Here is a 15,581-nt window from a genome sequence, read left to right on the forward strand (position 1 = left end):
AACAGTTAATTACTTACTTCTTCCCGGCTAGTTGAGCCACTATAGATAAAAGTATGACCAGAAAAATTAAATTTTTATTGAAAATGCTGCTGTTATCACAACTCCATCTATGAAGGGAAATGAGTCCTTTTGTCCAGCAATATAAAAGGATCCTATCGGCATATAAGAAAACGTCGCCTTTCTAAAATTCTTCGCATCACCAGTGAGATTTGCAATACGTTTATTTTGACTTTAATTCCTTCCCACAATGGTCCAAAGATATTGTAAGCCAAATGTGCCAAAAGTTATCTAATGGTGTTATAATATATATATATATTTAATTCTTTGTAATTATAAATACAAATATTAGTATTATCAACTGCAAATGAATTCAACGTCTGGTAACACAGTTTCTGGCGTGTAAATGCTATATAAGTATTCGAGATAAAGTAGCAAACTTGTTTTCTCTATTAACTGTAGAAAAGCGTGATCAGTATCGTCTGAACCAGAGGAAAAAATTTTTCTAGTTGAAAAAAAAACATGTTTCATACTAAAATAAAATTTGAATCTTACAAATTAAAGTAAAATGTCTCGTGTGGATGACTTTAATATTTTCAATTGATATAATCAATGAAGCAAATTGTTTCCATCTATGTCTTAGAATCATATATGTAGCTAATTGTGAGAATATGTATATTTTTATTATATTTAATACTTTGAAGTCAAAATACATAAACGAGAAGATATAGTATCTAATGTTTGAACATTCGCTTGTACGTCTAAAAGCCTAATCTATTGTTATCTCACGAAGGTGGTTTAAAGAAAGTTTTAAATGAAGTTTTCTCAAAGCAAATATTTTCGCAGCTCATATGTTTTAGAAAAGCTGTATGGGTCTCATGTTATGTTACGAATGAAGAAAAGCAAAATATTTAGAAGAATCTATGTTGTTACATGCTACAAAAATGAATGCTTATATTTGATATATACTACAGTAAATTAACATTGTCAAATATGTTTGGATATAAGATAATTAAGAAGTTGAAACCTGTGATAATATTTCATCAAAAAGTGGAACTTTTGCCAATGTGGATCTTAATTTGCAAAAATAATTTTTAAAAATTCGTTGTTCGTCAAGTTGATAATGTTTCATGAAAAAATGGAACTGTTGCCAATCTGGATCTGAATTTTCAAAAATTATCTTTAAAAATTCATTGTTTGTCAGGTTCAAAAAATATTATACATGTACCTTTATTAAGGCTCTTTAAATAATTTAATGCAAAATAGGCTAAAGCATTGAAATTCGAGCTCAATCAACATACTAAACTTTTATTTAAAAAATCAGATTTTTTTTGCTTTAGAAGTTTTTAATTTAAAATAAACTAAAAATTTTAACACATATTTGTTAAACTGATATTATAAAATGTATATGTGCAAAATTTCTTTTTGAAAAACAAAAACGTAAAAAAGAACATTTTAAAATTTCACTCTGTAAGTCAACAAAAAGGAATGAAATATTTATAATGTCTAATCTACGGAATATATCATTTTCATTATTATAATGAAATTAATGTAAAAAGTTAGCATAATGTGTTTTAATACTAATATTAATTAAGAATATTCTAGTTTTAATTTTAATATAGAGGGTGTGGTAGTTTTCACAGCGTATATCACGTATCAGTAAGAGTCAGATGACATAACAACATGACCCAAAAATATGATGAGACAAACCTTGACGATACGTTAAAAAGAGCAAAAAATAGTTTCCGATTCCATTTGGAAGAATGAGTTGTGGAAAAGCCATAGTCTTTTAATAGGGGTCATATTCAAACTTTGAGTGATAAACGGCATTCGTGTAAGTTCTACTTGACACAAATGATTATAAGTGTGATTAATATGGTTATCAGTGGCGCTGCGTCGTATATTTAAAGAGATACTTGATAATTTGTATTTTTAGAATTTGTATATAATGCTAATTTGTATTTTCGATTTCTATTAATATTCTAATTAGTATTGATTCTTGTCCGAAAACAAGATCTTAGATTTTAGACTGTGCATCTGATGAATAACCCAGCAGGGACAGTTTAGTCAGGGAAAGAAGTATCTATATAAACATAATTTTGTTTAAAGATTAATATTACCATCTTAAGTTACTGAAAGCTTTAAAATTATCATAGAGAATATTCCTTTCAGTATGTTCAGTTCTGCGAAATTTTTAATTTTGTCAGTTATTCACGGTTAACTTCTCTGAATATAATTATACTTAAGTATACTCGTTATATAGAACATTTACAGAAGGAAATAGCTACTTTCATAATTCAGATTGAGTAATAGTACTATTCCTGACAGGAATGTAATTAGTGGAATACATTATTGAATATTATATTACTGTCAAATTCTTTGAATGCACTTCTTTCATTGAAATGAATGAACTCTGAACGCCAGACTTTCTATAATCAGCCTTTTACATTAAAATCCCCTACAATACATAAACGTCCTCGGGGTATCCTGAGACTGTTGCTTACGTGATAAGCGCAGATCCTGAGGACATCCCAAAATACCCCCGAACCTCCTAAACACATATTCCCGACTGCTTAATGTCACATCCCAGTATATCCTCAGGAAATTCTAAGTCCCATTGACAGAGATATTAATATTAAAATGAATCGTAATATTTCGTTTCTTAGCTAATTTCTGTAAAAGCATTTTGCAATGTCTTTGCTAAGCAATGTTAAATCATTAAATCTTGTCACTGCTATACATTCTGCTAATTCATCAAATTCTCTGCTGGCAACGTTTCTGTCTGCAAACCTTTACATTTAACACCTTGTATTTAGATACATTCTCTTTATACTCTCGAAAAATTTAGATATAAGTAAAATCACGTTCGCTGGGTTTAAATTCAATCCCATATCTCATTTTAGATATTAAATGTGCATCACATGAATTTTTTTAAACTTCCCATAACTCTATTTCTTTGTATGCATTTAGGTTTTGCCAAGCAGAGAAGTTAATCAGCCAGAAGTTGTACATCAACCTAACTGATCTAATAATATTCTACACTAATACTTCAAAACTTATTTAAAACTATTTCACATACTTAGGCAAAAAATCATTAGTTTATATTTCGAATTAAAATCATTTAAAATATAATTTCTCTTTTACTGTTATGCATTTGAAATATGTTATATACATGTTTACTTTCAAGATTAAGTATATCGTTCGATGTATAAAATGCAATGTATACTTAGTTAACGCACATTGAAAATCGTGGCACTATAATCTTGGTTACCTCTAAAGGACACATTGTTTGTAAACACCCTTCATGAGTGCTTATATAAGGCATGAAAGCTTCTGAAAACTACTCATCGAATTCATGAAATACTTACTTTGTAACAATAGTAGTCCGCAAGTACATTCTAAACAAATAATCTGCTTTGATGCTAAGATTATATTAATGAATGTTTTTCCAAATAACTATTTCGTAATAATATTTCATACTCCATTTTGATAATGAAACAGACATTTTCTTTTCACATTACGTAATGTGTACCTAAACAACAATATTCAGAAACAAGGAAAGCAAAATATAACGCTAATAACAACCACTAGAATTAAATAACACTTGTGTTCAGAAGGTACGTAATGATTACATGAAGCGCCAGAATAATCTGTTATCACCAATAATTACTCACAATTGCATGCTTAGAAATATAGGTCTATTTGTCTCAGAGGTGAAGCTGAATCACATTAGATATTCTAAATTCTGCTCAATAACGCATTTCGGAGTTTTCGATGGTTATTGGAGATCCAGAAGATACGGCAATTCTTTTAACATCTTCCATTAAAATATTTTAATGAGCAATTAAAATCTTAAGCTTTCTCGTCCTCGGATCTTAGGCGTGAATGGTGAGAACTGTAATCAACTGAGCATTCTCCGTCTGCCGTTTGATGAACGAATAATTTCCCGAAATGACAAATCTACTCAAAAGACTACTCCCACATGACTGATTCGGTCTCGACTTAAGAACATGAACTTAATTGCCCAGATTGGGGTTTATAAAAATGGCCTCTACTTTCGTTTAGTGCAGAAAATGTTCTTTTAAACATAAGCTTCAGTCATACTTCGAATTTCCCAACTAACGAGGAAATAATTTTATAATTTTACAGCAGTAGAATAAATCAATTAACTGATTTTTAAATTGTTGAATAAATTTTATGTTTTTAGTTACATAAATGGTAGTCTATAATTTTAGAGTACAACATAATGTTAGAGTAATTTGTAATGAATTCTGTCTATTTGTCTAGGTACGTTTTACCACACTTTGTAAATTGAAAAATTGCACTGAAGAAAAAACTTCTTAAGATGTGACGTGATTTCACTAAAGGTAGGAAAAATACTTTTCTATTCTGATGTTGTTATTATCTTATGAAAATTACATGTGTATTTAACTGAAGAAATAAAACTGCATCTTTTGAGCTTTACTTAGAAATACTGCTAGACATTTTAAATGCTGTAAATGGGAAAGTGAATATATTTGGCACCATGTATATGATATTATAAGAGTAGCTGTTTTTTAATACCATTTTGTATTTTAATATTTGAAGCGGAATACACTCATATAAAAATTAAGGCATTCTCATGTTTTTCGTACATTATGAGCTCTACTCCATAACGGCAATTATATTTTATCACTACTCCTAATTCCCATACCCTGGCATATTACTACCAAAATAACCTCACGAATACCCATGGGCGGACCGAAAGACTTCCTATAATTAACCAAGGTATTGTGCATCGAACTGGAAACAGTATGACGTCGCTACGTGCCATCCCAATCTTGATGGAGAACTACCTGTGAGTTGGTGTCCAAGGCCATAGGATCCCTTTTTTTTCTAACACCAACCTCTAGTAGGAACTTTCGACTCGAAAAATTTAAAGTTTCCATATGCAAGTAAAGATATTGTATAATTATAAACATCCTTGTATCCTTTGAGATTCAATTTAGGATCCAACGATATGGCAGTCGGCTTCGCTAATCACCATACCAACATGGGCAGTTTGCTGGTTATGTTATATATCTGAAAATTTGTGTTTTAATACTTTTTAAACTTTGAACTTTGATGACTGTAGTGCCGGACCAAAACTAACTAAAAATCAAATAATTCGAAACAAATTTAATTCATATCGTATATCAATCGACATTCTTATAAACATTCGTATAGTGGTAGTACAATTTTAAATTTTAGGTTCGCGTTGTGAATAACCTATGCAAAGGAAGAATCAATAACCCCAAATTCAATTAAACTCCGTGTTTTTTAAAATCCTTCCGGCTCAAACAAATGGAGGGACATGACAGACTACAGTAAATTATACACAACATAAATACACAAATGCAATTAAATTTTAAACACACATTTATTAAACTCTTGACTATTTTATATAATTAAATAATAGATAACTGATCTGTAATCCTACCACATACCACATATTTTTCTAAGCAAAATAACACATAATACTACACCAAATTACAGCTTACATTAATTAAGATTAACATTATCAAATTCTACTGTATCATAAGTGTAACACTAGTATTTCTCCCATTTCATCTTCTAACTTTAAGTATTTATCATGGTAATTCACTTTAAGAACACTGATAATTTCCACATCGATTAATTAATTTAAGTAATTGCTCAAATTTCAACAAACATTAAAATGACGACTCTTGCTTGAGTATTAAGATAATTATTAAAGTAAAACAAATAAAAAAAAACAAATCACTCACGGGGTGAAGTCCATACCGCTCACACACTTTACTCGGGAATACCTTCGTATACTGATTAATAAGGTGAGTAATTAATAAGTAAGTACTTACAAGGTATGGAAAGATTCAGATACTGAGAGAAATTCTCACTAATACAAATATGAAATATGTTCTTAATTTACAGATCTGAGGTGCACAAAGAAACCATTACAAATACGTAATATTTTCAAAAGTTTGAAACTTTTTGCTTAAATACGGTTGGAGCCAAAAGATATTATTATTATACAATTAACATGAGACATTATTATTTTACAGTTAACATGACATTAAGCATTGTTTATTGTTTATCATCTCATGTTATCCAGAAGCTGAACCAGTCGGTTAATCATATGCTTTGACACGTCCAGAATCAAAAGCATGAATGAAGAGAGTGTGTTTCAAAATCACATATGTGGAAGATATGAAACAACACTGGATGCCGTGTATTGTCCAGTACTAGTATAACATTTGATTGCCAGGTAACACTGACAAGCATTATGATTTTTGTAGCATTATTTTAAATATTTTAAAAGAACGACATTATTTTGAACGAATATAATCATGCTTTCTAGTGATGGAAACGCGTTCATTAACAAGAAAAGTGCTCCTTAACTGAATTATTCAAAATACGCTTATTAAACTATTCAAAAATAACATTTTAACTTCCCGTTAAGTAGCGGCAAGTCTCGTTCAAGGCATCGATAATTCACCTCTTATAATTTTGATAAACATGAGCCTTTTAACATTTCTTTTTCTGTAAAGAAGACTGATTTCCTACCAAGTTCCTTTAAAATACACAGAATTTTCTCTAACATCTATGTCAGTAGGAAACTGTATTTTGTCTGATTCGAAAATTTACATATATTTATTATATACAGTCACGCAATAGTTTGTTGAGATGTGGAAACAGAACCTAGAAATAATATTGCACATGTTTGAAATTTTAAAAGTTGTGAAAAAATTGCATAATAAATGCCTGCTTTTGACAACATAGAGTTTTAATAATTCTAGACACTAAAGTACCTAAAAATGCAGATATTTTAAGGAGATTCTTGATTGCAGTTTAATTCTTTCAATCCAATTTAAATTGCATTAAAATATATTCAATTTTACTGTTTATTTCAATTACAGATGAAAATAAACTGTTGAAAATATAAATAATAGAAACTTATATGAGATCGTTACTTCTTGAAATAAAATTGTAAAACACGATTTTTGTCTTATCGAACCAATTTAAATGCTAAAGAACATTTTCCAAAACATTGTTGATAAAACTGTTTCACTAAAAAGCAAAGTAAATAATTATTTAAAGATTTCTAAAAATTAGAGTTGTTTTTTTGCATTAATTTTTTTATGGCATTAGTTTTTGGAATAACTGTGTTATGACCAATTATTAGGACAAGTAATTTCTCACTCTTTTCCTAAATGTGAATAATTTTACAAATTTATTTATTGCATATGAAAAGTTACTGCTAAATGTATTGTTAAAATTATTATACTCTAATTTAAATAAAAAATTATTCGATCGGAAAATCTACAAACTATGCTTAATTTGTTGATGCGCAGGGGCATACGTTTTCTTGTTTGCATCAGGTAAAGAAATATCCAGTCACGGCTGTGGATGGGACTATTAATTATTAATTTGCAATTACAGATCAAGTTTTATCTCCGCAAAGGCTGATAAAAGATTGATTGAGAGAATTTCATGAACCTGCACTAATGACTTATAATCTAGCTTATATGCTTGTTAACATTCTTCGTTTTTCTCTTTTTTAAATGCAATGATTTTTATTTTTCTCTTTGGTTTAAAAATACTCACTGGAAAGATTTAATCACGACTCTTTGTAACTTTTACCGAGATGGAACAGAAATCAACATTGTGCATAAACTGGAAATAAATGAATACAAAAAGTTTAAAAACAGCACAAATATTGAAGTCTTTGACCAAGAGAAGTAGTAAAGTTAAAGCAAGCGTTATGAAAAGAATGAGAAACTAAATAATTCCACTTTGTCTAAACCTATGTGAAAAGGTTTCTTCACTTATAATATAAAAAAATGTTAACTTGCATTTAATCACTTTTATTTTAATAATATTTAAAATAATTTCGTGGAAATTATTATAAGGTAATTAAGTCATGGATTACAGGATGTTAATTCTAAACCAGTTATATTTATCTTTCCTTTATTTGTCGATTAATTTAACGTTGTACCTAAAATCCCGTTTAACTGAGATAATGCCTGGAATGACGTCCATGATTAATTTCAAATCGCAATTAGTTCGAAAGCAGTTAAAAAGCACAACAAAGAGAAATAGCCCATATTATGATTAATAAAAAATACCATCAACAGTTTGTTTACATTTTTTTAGGATTGCAAGGATTTGAAACATTTGCTTTCGTTGCTGTTAACACTCACACATTTCTCTTTGTTTTTGTATTTTACGTAGGCATTTTTACGCTGTTGTACTGGTACTGTAATTTTCTCACAGCTGCAAAATAAACAAATATAATGTACGTTTTAGACAGGACTAATTTAATCCATAAAGTACCCCGGTTGCTCGGGAGATGGCTGTACTTTCCAGTGCTGGATACAAATATTTTGATTCTGAAAAGAAAAGAAGCGATTAAATTTGCTCATTTACTTTGCTTAATGTTAATTTCATGTTTAAAATACATATATTCATATTAAATATTTCTGCTGTACTATAAAGATGTATGTTATATTTAAATCCTTCAGTAACTAAATTATATTTACTCGACTTATGTTACTTAACATTATGTTATTTAACAATGATTTATTAATCCAAGTATTCAAACGATACTCATTACTCGTGGTTCCTCGTGTTTAACTTCAACGTGCAGCTGGGATATCATTTCCTAATTGAATAATATACAATAACACCTATATGAAATAATCCAATATTCGGAACCCTAATAACTGAGTTCTAACTATTCATCCAGGCAACGGAGCATATATTCCATCCTTTATATTGTATCTGCTCTAACGCTTTCGCATCCCATGTTTCATCTGTTAAGCTGATAAGCGGAAATGCTTGTTTCTGTCAGATCAGAATATCAATAGATTCCTTAAAGGAAAATCTTCAAAATGCTCTCCAAACGCAAACAAAGGATGCTTTGATAAATATGAGATTATTCTAATGCTTAATAGTTCAGGCAAAATGCTTAATTGCTTTAGATTCGTCTACAGCTGCTAGAGCATTCTTATTATTCTGTAATTCCAATGCACTGCGCTCAATTTAGGAACGGAATTATTGAAGCTGTACTGCAGGAAACATAATCCAGCAGAGCATCCGCAAATTATACAACAAAGCCTTTCCCTAGGGACTGAGCCAGCATCTGAATGCTACAGAAACGTAAAGGGGCAAACACAGTTATTGGAACCAGGAGATATAGCCCTTGCTTTGCAGGTTACATATTCGCTAATAACTGATATCCAATATAATTGCGAATTCTCAAATTAAGATAGGTTTGCGTGGGGGAGATTATTTTAATGGATTTTAAGAATTCTTTATTTCATTTTCATTTGCGTTTGCACTGAGAATGTTTATTCCTACTGAAATTAAAGGAAATAATTTGATGCATTTTCTTGAATGGGAAATGTAATCTAATTTCTAAGAACTAAATTGATTTAGCTAGTTTCAATAATGATAATATAACTCCCGGGAGAAAAACGTCTGTTCTATTCAATAATTCATACTCTGATCACCAAATATGTCATACACGTGAAACATAAAATAGCTTCAAAGATGTATTTAACTAAGAATAAAACCATTGAAATTGATTTTAAACTTTCATTACACTCTTTTTCAGGTAAGTGAAAAGTTACTTTCAGCAATAATGATGCAATACTTACTAATCGTTTAATAATTCTTCATTACTTCCTTTCCTTTCGTCTATAAATATAATCTTGTACTGTACCTTATTTTTTCATTAATGTAACACATATTACGATATATGTAAAATTCTGACTTCAAGAGATAAGAAATATATTTTACTTGTTAGTTTCGAAATTGCTAACATTTAGCATTCTTCTTACGTTAATGGAAATATGTACGAAGTTTCAAATCTCTTTTTTAATTCATGTATTTTATCACTCATTTATCCAAATATTTCCTTCAAAATGTTTTGCCTTATTGCCTGTATTTATTTTTGATGCAGTCGTTTCCTTTCCAGTAAATATTTAAAGATTGCAATAGATATCATTTATGGATAATTGAATAGTTTTCGAATTAAATGTCTAAGTGGGAAAATTAATTTCTTTAAAAATTAAAAAAATTCAATTCACATTCGTTTATAACGCATTTTATAAGCGAATTATAAAACTGTTTAAATTTTAATAAATGTCTCATTTGCCACATCATGTAACTGTAATTTGAAATACTTGGTAACCAATGTACTTCATATTTGTGTCAATTACATGCATAATTCATTTAAAGTAAGTATTCAACTTCATCAGTACCTAACAAGTGCTTAAATTTCAAGACCTAACACGTGCTTTACTTTTATTTAAACCTGATGAGTGACATTAAATACCTTATAAAAATAAAATTAAAATTAAATACTATATCATATACCATCCTACATAGGATTTGTACATCTTAGAATTTTAATTTCTGAAAACAGGAAAAAAAAAGAATTTTTTTATTGCTAGTTTTCAATATTTTTTCTTTTCAGTTATAAATGAACAACTGAATAAACGTTCGAAAACTGGAAATTAAGAATTTCATATGCGTTTTCAGACTAAGAAAATAATTAAACTGCAAAAATACCATGAATTTGCTCTACCGGAAACAATTTACGGTTGTAATTCCTTTACTACACAGGAAAAAATTATTTTAAATATCTGAGCATTGAATAAAATAAATCACATTTTAAATTAGCAAGATAAAAAACATTTGATTTAATGTTTCATATAATACGAAATTTAACAGCACGGAATGCATTTCATACCATGGATAAAAACTGCAGTAGTTGATAAAATAAACAAGCACACGTAGATAACTTTCGCCACTACCTCTTATCGAACTCAAGAACTAATATAAACATTGTAGCAATTGAGCTACTGAACATAGTTTCTTCTCTAACGGCATATGCGTAGTAATTAGTAATCTGTTACTTATATTCAGAGCAATTAACAGCTTACGCATTCTGAGATAGCAATTCTTAGACACACACGATTCTTTTTAAAATTATAAGAAAATAGCTTTTACTTATAGCAGTACACGTAATGTTTTTTCTCATAAACCGTTTAAAAAGTGCAAAAATTAGCTACTACTTTTATTTCTAAAGGAAATACTGTTATTTGCGACATTTATCTGCAAATTAATGCAATTACGGCCATAAAGTGTTCTTAACTAATCACAAGTGCTACGATAATGAATATTTATTGGCTCATGTCACGGTGAATTAACATCACCTGATTGATCGTATAAAACTAAGGTCTCAAGTTTGTTTTATTTTATTCTGCAAGTCAATTTAAACAAACCTAGTAGTCCCTTGCCTTTCTCTGGCTTAACCCAATCCTTTGCAGGAGTCTTCTTTTATTCTTTGGTTGTACCTTCAGTAAACTTTTTTTCTATGTTTCTAAATGAGTTGTACCTCTTGCACGTAGTTTCCTCCGATTCCAAATCTCGTGGGAGTCCAGTAAATTGATCTCCTGTTCTCTACTTACAATGAACAATGAAGATAGCGCTCTAAAAGTCTAGCTGAACTGTTTTCTAAAGCATGCCTCCTGCTTTTCCGAGGAGCTTAGTGAACTCTCCCCTCACTTCAATAAAGCCTTTCGAAATTGCAGATATGAGTCACGACTGGGGGGTTTAAAATTAAAATTCAGAAAGAAAGAAATACATTTGTATATTTGAATGATGCTGATGTATAAATTTCGATTTCTGTAAATTAAAATACTTTCTAATTAAGAGCAGTTAAAAATAGAGAATGTATTCAGTGGAAGAGAACTAATTCTGAATTATATATTTTATTTTGTCATCTCTGGATTGTGTTCTTATTTAACTTGCAGCACATAACTTGAGACTGCTGAGATTAGATATGAAAATATAGTTGAGCACTGAATGCCAAGGGTGGCAAAAAGCTGTGTTGATACAAATCTGCGTGTGAATTTTAACTCCCTCAACTCTTAGCAATTAATAGCCGCCGACTGGCTATAAACTACACCAACAATGTAATAGTCGATTATGAATAATATAAAGAGAACAAGTCACAAGCTTCGTTTGCCTGTTTATAAAACGCATTGTCAGTTTGTCAGTATATACTTTAATATTCTCATTTAGGTGACAAAAAATGCAGGTGAAATACGTATTAAAGTCAACAGACATAAAAAAAATTGTTGTCAAAAATGAAATGCTTAAAACCTCTACGGTACATAGCAAGTGTTTTAAAAATTGCTATAAATGGCATAGCAAGTGTTTTCCCTCCATATGATTTAGAAGGACACACTTAGATCCTCTAGGTAATATTAATTATAGCATTATTTACGTTTTGGTGTGTTACGCAACGGCTACAGTAATGTACTAAACTTGAAGAAAACTAAGAATTGTGGAAGTTTGTGCTCTACAGCAATGTGTGAATTTGCTGAGTTGGCTCTCAGAACATCATCGTCAAACGTTGTTTTTTGAGTAAATACTCATAACAACCAATACTGGCATCAGAAGTTGAGTATGGAAATTATTAAATAGAAAAATATATGTTACAAAAATTTATTTTTCGTTTTTTCTTTGCTTTTCTTGACTTTTCATTTACTGCATGTGAGGTCACGTTAAGATTGTGTATGTTAACATGTTAGCAAACTTTAATTTTTTATGACACATTTACGTTAATTTTATGGTAATACGCTGTAATATAGACCAGTATATACATATAATATACGAACTCATGACACACATAATGTTCAAATTTCTTTCATTTCTTGATTACGGAAATTGTATGTTAGATTTTTCATATTTCTCTAAATCTCCAAATGTTTTTCCAATACGATTTCAAAAGACGTCTGTACGTTAGCGAAACTATGCAAATCCGAAGAATTGGAGGCTCAGTTGCATTTGTACGTATTGTTCTTGCTCAGGCCATTATTATTCCATTTGTATCTAAACCTAAGTCTTAAGTTCACTTTCATGTCAGAATTCGAGTTTCAACAGAGGGAAGCTTAAGCTGTTCACAGTTTAAAATTGCTTTAGTATATTCCAAGAAAAATAAATTTTTGGAGCTGTTAAAATCTTTAAAACGTGCATAGTTGATTGGGAAAATTTTTTCAAATCTGACTGTAAGAATATGAGGTTGCAACTGAGCTGATACATGAATTTATATTCTGAAAACTTACTAGGCAAGTAATCTGATATAGTACGACAAAGACTTTCAAATGATTAAGCAAACTTTTTTTATTAAACTGAACGTTTAACAGAAAAGGCACGATTTGTGCTATAAATAAATCACTACATGTGGTGATGTAATTTATTCAATAAGAAAGCTACTTAACTTTAAACGTTGATAAAAGTAGTCTAGGACTGCACAGGCAATAAACTAAGTTATACATTGACTCAAATAATTTAATCGGCGCTTAAGTATAAAGCAATGGGCTGCCAGAGAATGCAGAATTTAAGATAATATCTTTTAGACGGAGCTGGCAAAACTCTCTCTGTCTAAGATTTAAAACTATCATTAAAATAATTAAAATACATTTAAAGCATTACTGTTAAATACACTTAAAGGTAATTTGCATTATGGTGGGGAATGCGGAAAGAAAAAGTTAAAATAAAGATAAAAATCATAATAAATGGTTAATTAACATAAGGGTCTTACAAGGTGATATTCATAGTTCAAATATAGTAATTTATTTTTGGAGATGTAATGCTTTTCTTAGAAAACTGCAAATAAAAATAGAAAACGAAATTCAAAGCAAATGTTGTCGAAATCATAAATCAGAGTTTTCAGCTACGCGATATAAATGTTAGCAATCTACCTGGGCGTTAAGGTAAATAATTAACAGTAGCAAAGGAGTAAGGTTACTTCTTAATTAAATTCAATTTGGTCTTTAGTGAGATCTGCAGGTGACTCATCATCTCATCTGCTAACGTACTGCAATCCAGAAGAAAGACTTTTTATTTAACACTTTGAACTTAAGATATGTACGACTTGTGCTTACAGAATAATATCGTCGGCTTGGACGGTTAAACTAACATAAAATATGAATTAAAATTCATAGTAATTCTTTGTTGGATATTCACAACTCGAAAGCCTATCAAACTTCAGCTCAAAACTAATTAAACTGAGCTAGAAAATCTGCTATCAAAAAACTAACGCTTTTTAAAATGCTTCTCAGAGATGGCAACGGTCAGCGTCGCTGCTCTCTAACTTTCAAAAACTCTATTATTATATACACGTATCTAATTTATAATAATAAAATAACAAGTATAATAATAAATATCGAGTATAATAATAAAGTAACGAGTTCATAAATATAAAACTTATAAATAAAGTAAAATATAGCTGTCTCAGGTAGATAATTTTGCTAGAGCACATTTAAACAGAAAATGGCTCTTATTTAAGCATACGGAAAAGAATACAAGTTCCCATTCAGAGTTATAGCAGGAATGAACGCTAGGAAAAAAAGCTATCTATTTGGTTATTTTTTACGTCTGTGCTATCATTAAGAATTTGGCCAAGTAATATTATCTCACACTTTCAAAGAATTTCTCTAAACCTTTTAAGGATTATACTTCTTTGAATTATCTCCAAAATTCCGATTACGCTCATGAAAATTGTTTACTCCTAAAGAGAAAGTACAGAAATATTTTTTCAGTTCTTTTCTTTTCAAGCAAAAGCTTTTAATTGACTCTTTGCCAGTATAACATGCTTCTTTCGCCCTAAACTAAAAGCAAAATGAATACATTATTATAATTAAAATAATACAATTTAACCACTTTTTGTAATAAAAGATTAAGTAAAACAATGATTGTTAATTTTCATTATCTTTTACTCAGAAAACAAAATTCAAGCCGAGCTCTTCATTCTTAATAAAATAAATATCTTATTACATTACATTTTATGGAAAACGGATAAATACGAAGCTTTATTAAAGAATATTCCAAAGGCATAGTAAAAAAGCTCATTTTGTTAAATTAATTTTGTTTTCCAATCAAATGAATTAGGTGGCTTTATTATAATTTAACTCATATACTTAAACTACTGTTTTCGTTTCTCTTTGAAATGCCCCTTGGCAAGAAATAAGAAAACTTAAGTGCAAAAGAAATCGATATACGGCAAAAGTGTACTGCAAGATCTAGCAATCTAAGATGAAATCAATCATACGCAAGTCGCAGGTAGGCAGACGCCAGATCATAATTTCAGTTTTTACCTGTCAGCTGTAATGAGTATCAAACTGATTTTGTTTAAATTCCTAGCTTTGAATTTAATCTACGAGTTCTTGAGCTACATGTTTCTACTTAATTTTGCTATAAATTGCAGGGATTTATATTGATTTTAAATAACCAATTTAATTTAATTTTACATTCTTTTTTATGAGCATTCATTTCCCTATTTGCCAATGCCAGAAGTTTTAAATTTGGTAGCGCGTCTGAAGTAATGCAAATTCTACCTTGAGGAGACATAGTTTAAATACCGAGTGCTAGAAGGAAAGAGAGAGAGAGTTTTGGGCATTCGCCGTCACCTCTGTAGCGTAAGCTTCTACTTCTGCAATTATTGTTCGTTTACGTGGCATAACAGCTTTTACTTTGCTGCCACTAGTTTTCGACGCGGTTTGAAGTACCAG

General features: G+C 29.8%; 1 protein-coding gene and 1 long non-coding RNA gene across 5 annotated transcripts in view; one reads left to right on the forward strand and one right to left on the reverse strand.

Annotated features, from left to right (window-relative positions):
* LOC118182256 (uncharacterized) overlaps nt 1–15,581 on the forward strand; it is a 253,961-nt gene that overhangs the window by 117,731 nt on the left and 120,649 nt on the right. For all 4 annotated transcript variants that reach the window (XM_035351575.2, XM_035351576.2, XM_035351577.2 and 1 more), the window contains one exon: nt 4,285–4,364. The gene's annotated coding sequence lies outside the window, so the exon portion shown is untranslated. The remainder of the gene's footprint in view (nt 1–4,284; nt 4,365–15,581) is intronic.
* The window catches only part of LOC118182258 (uncharacterized), a 58,183-nt gene continuing 47,984 nt past the window's right edge, over nt 5,383–15,581 (reverse strand). The window contains exon 3 of the long non-coding RNA XR_015038997.1: nt 5,383–8,384. This is a non-coding gene — a long non-coding RNA (uncharacterized LOC118182258). The remainder of the gene's footprint in view (nt 8,385–15,581) is intronic.

This window comes from Stegodyphus dumicola, chromosome X2 (assembly GCF_044657685.1).
Source record: "Stegodyphus dumicola isolate Sdum_Otavi_A_Nest chromosome X2, ASM4465768v1".
Lineage (NCBI taxonomy): Eukaryota > Metazoa > Arthropoda > Arachnida > Araneae > Eresidae > Stegodyphus > Stegodyphus dumicola.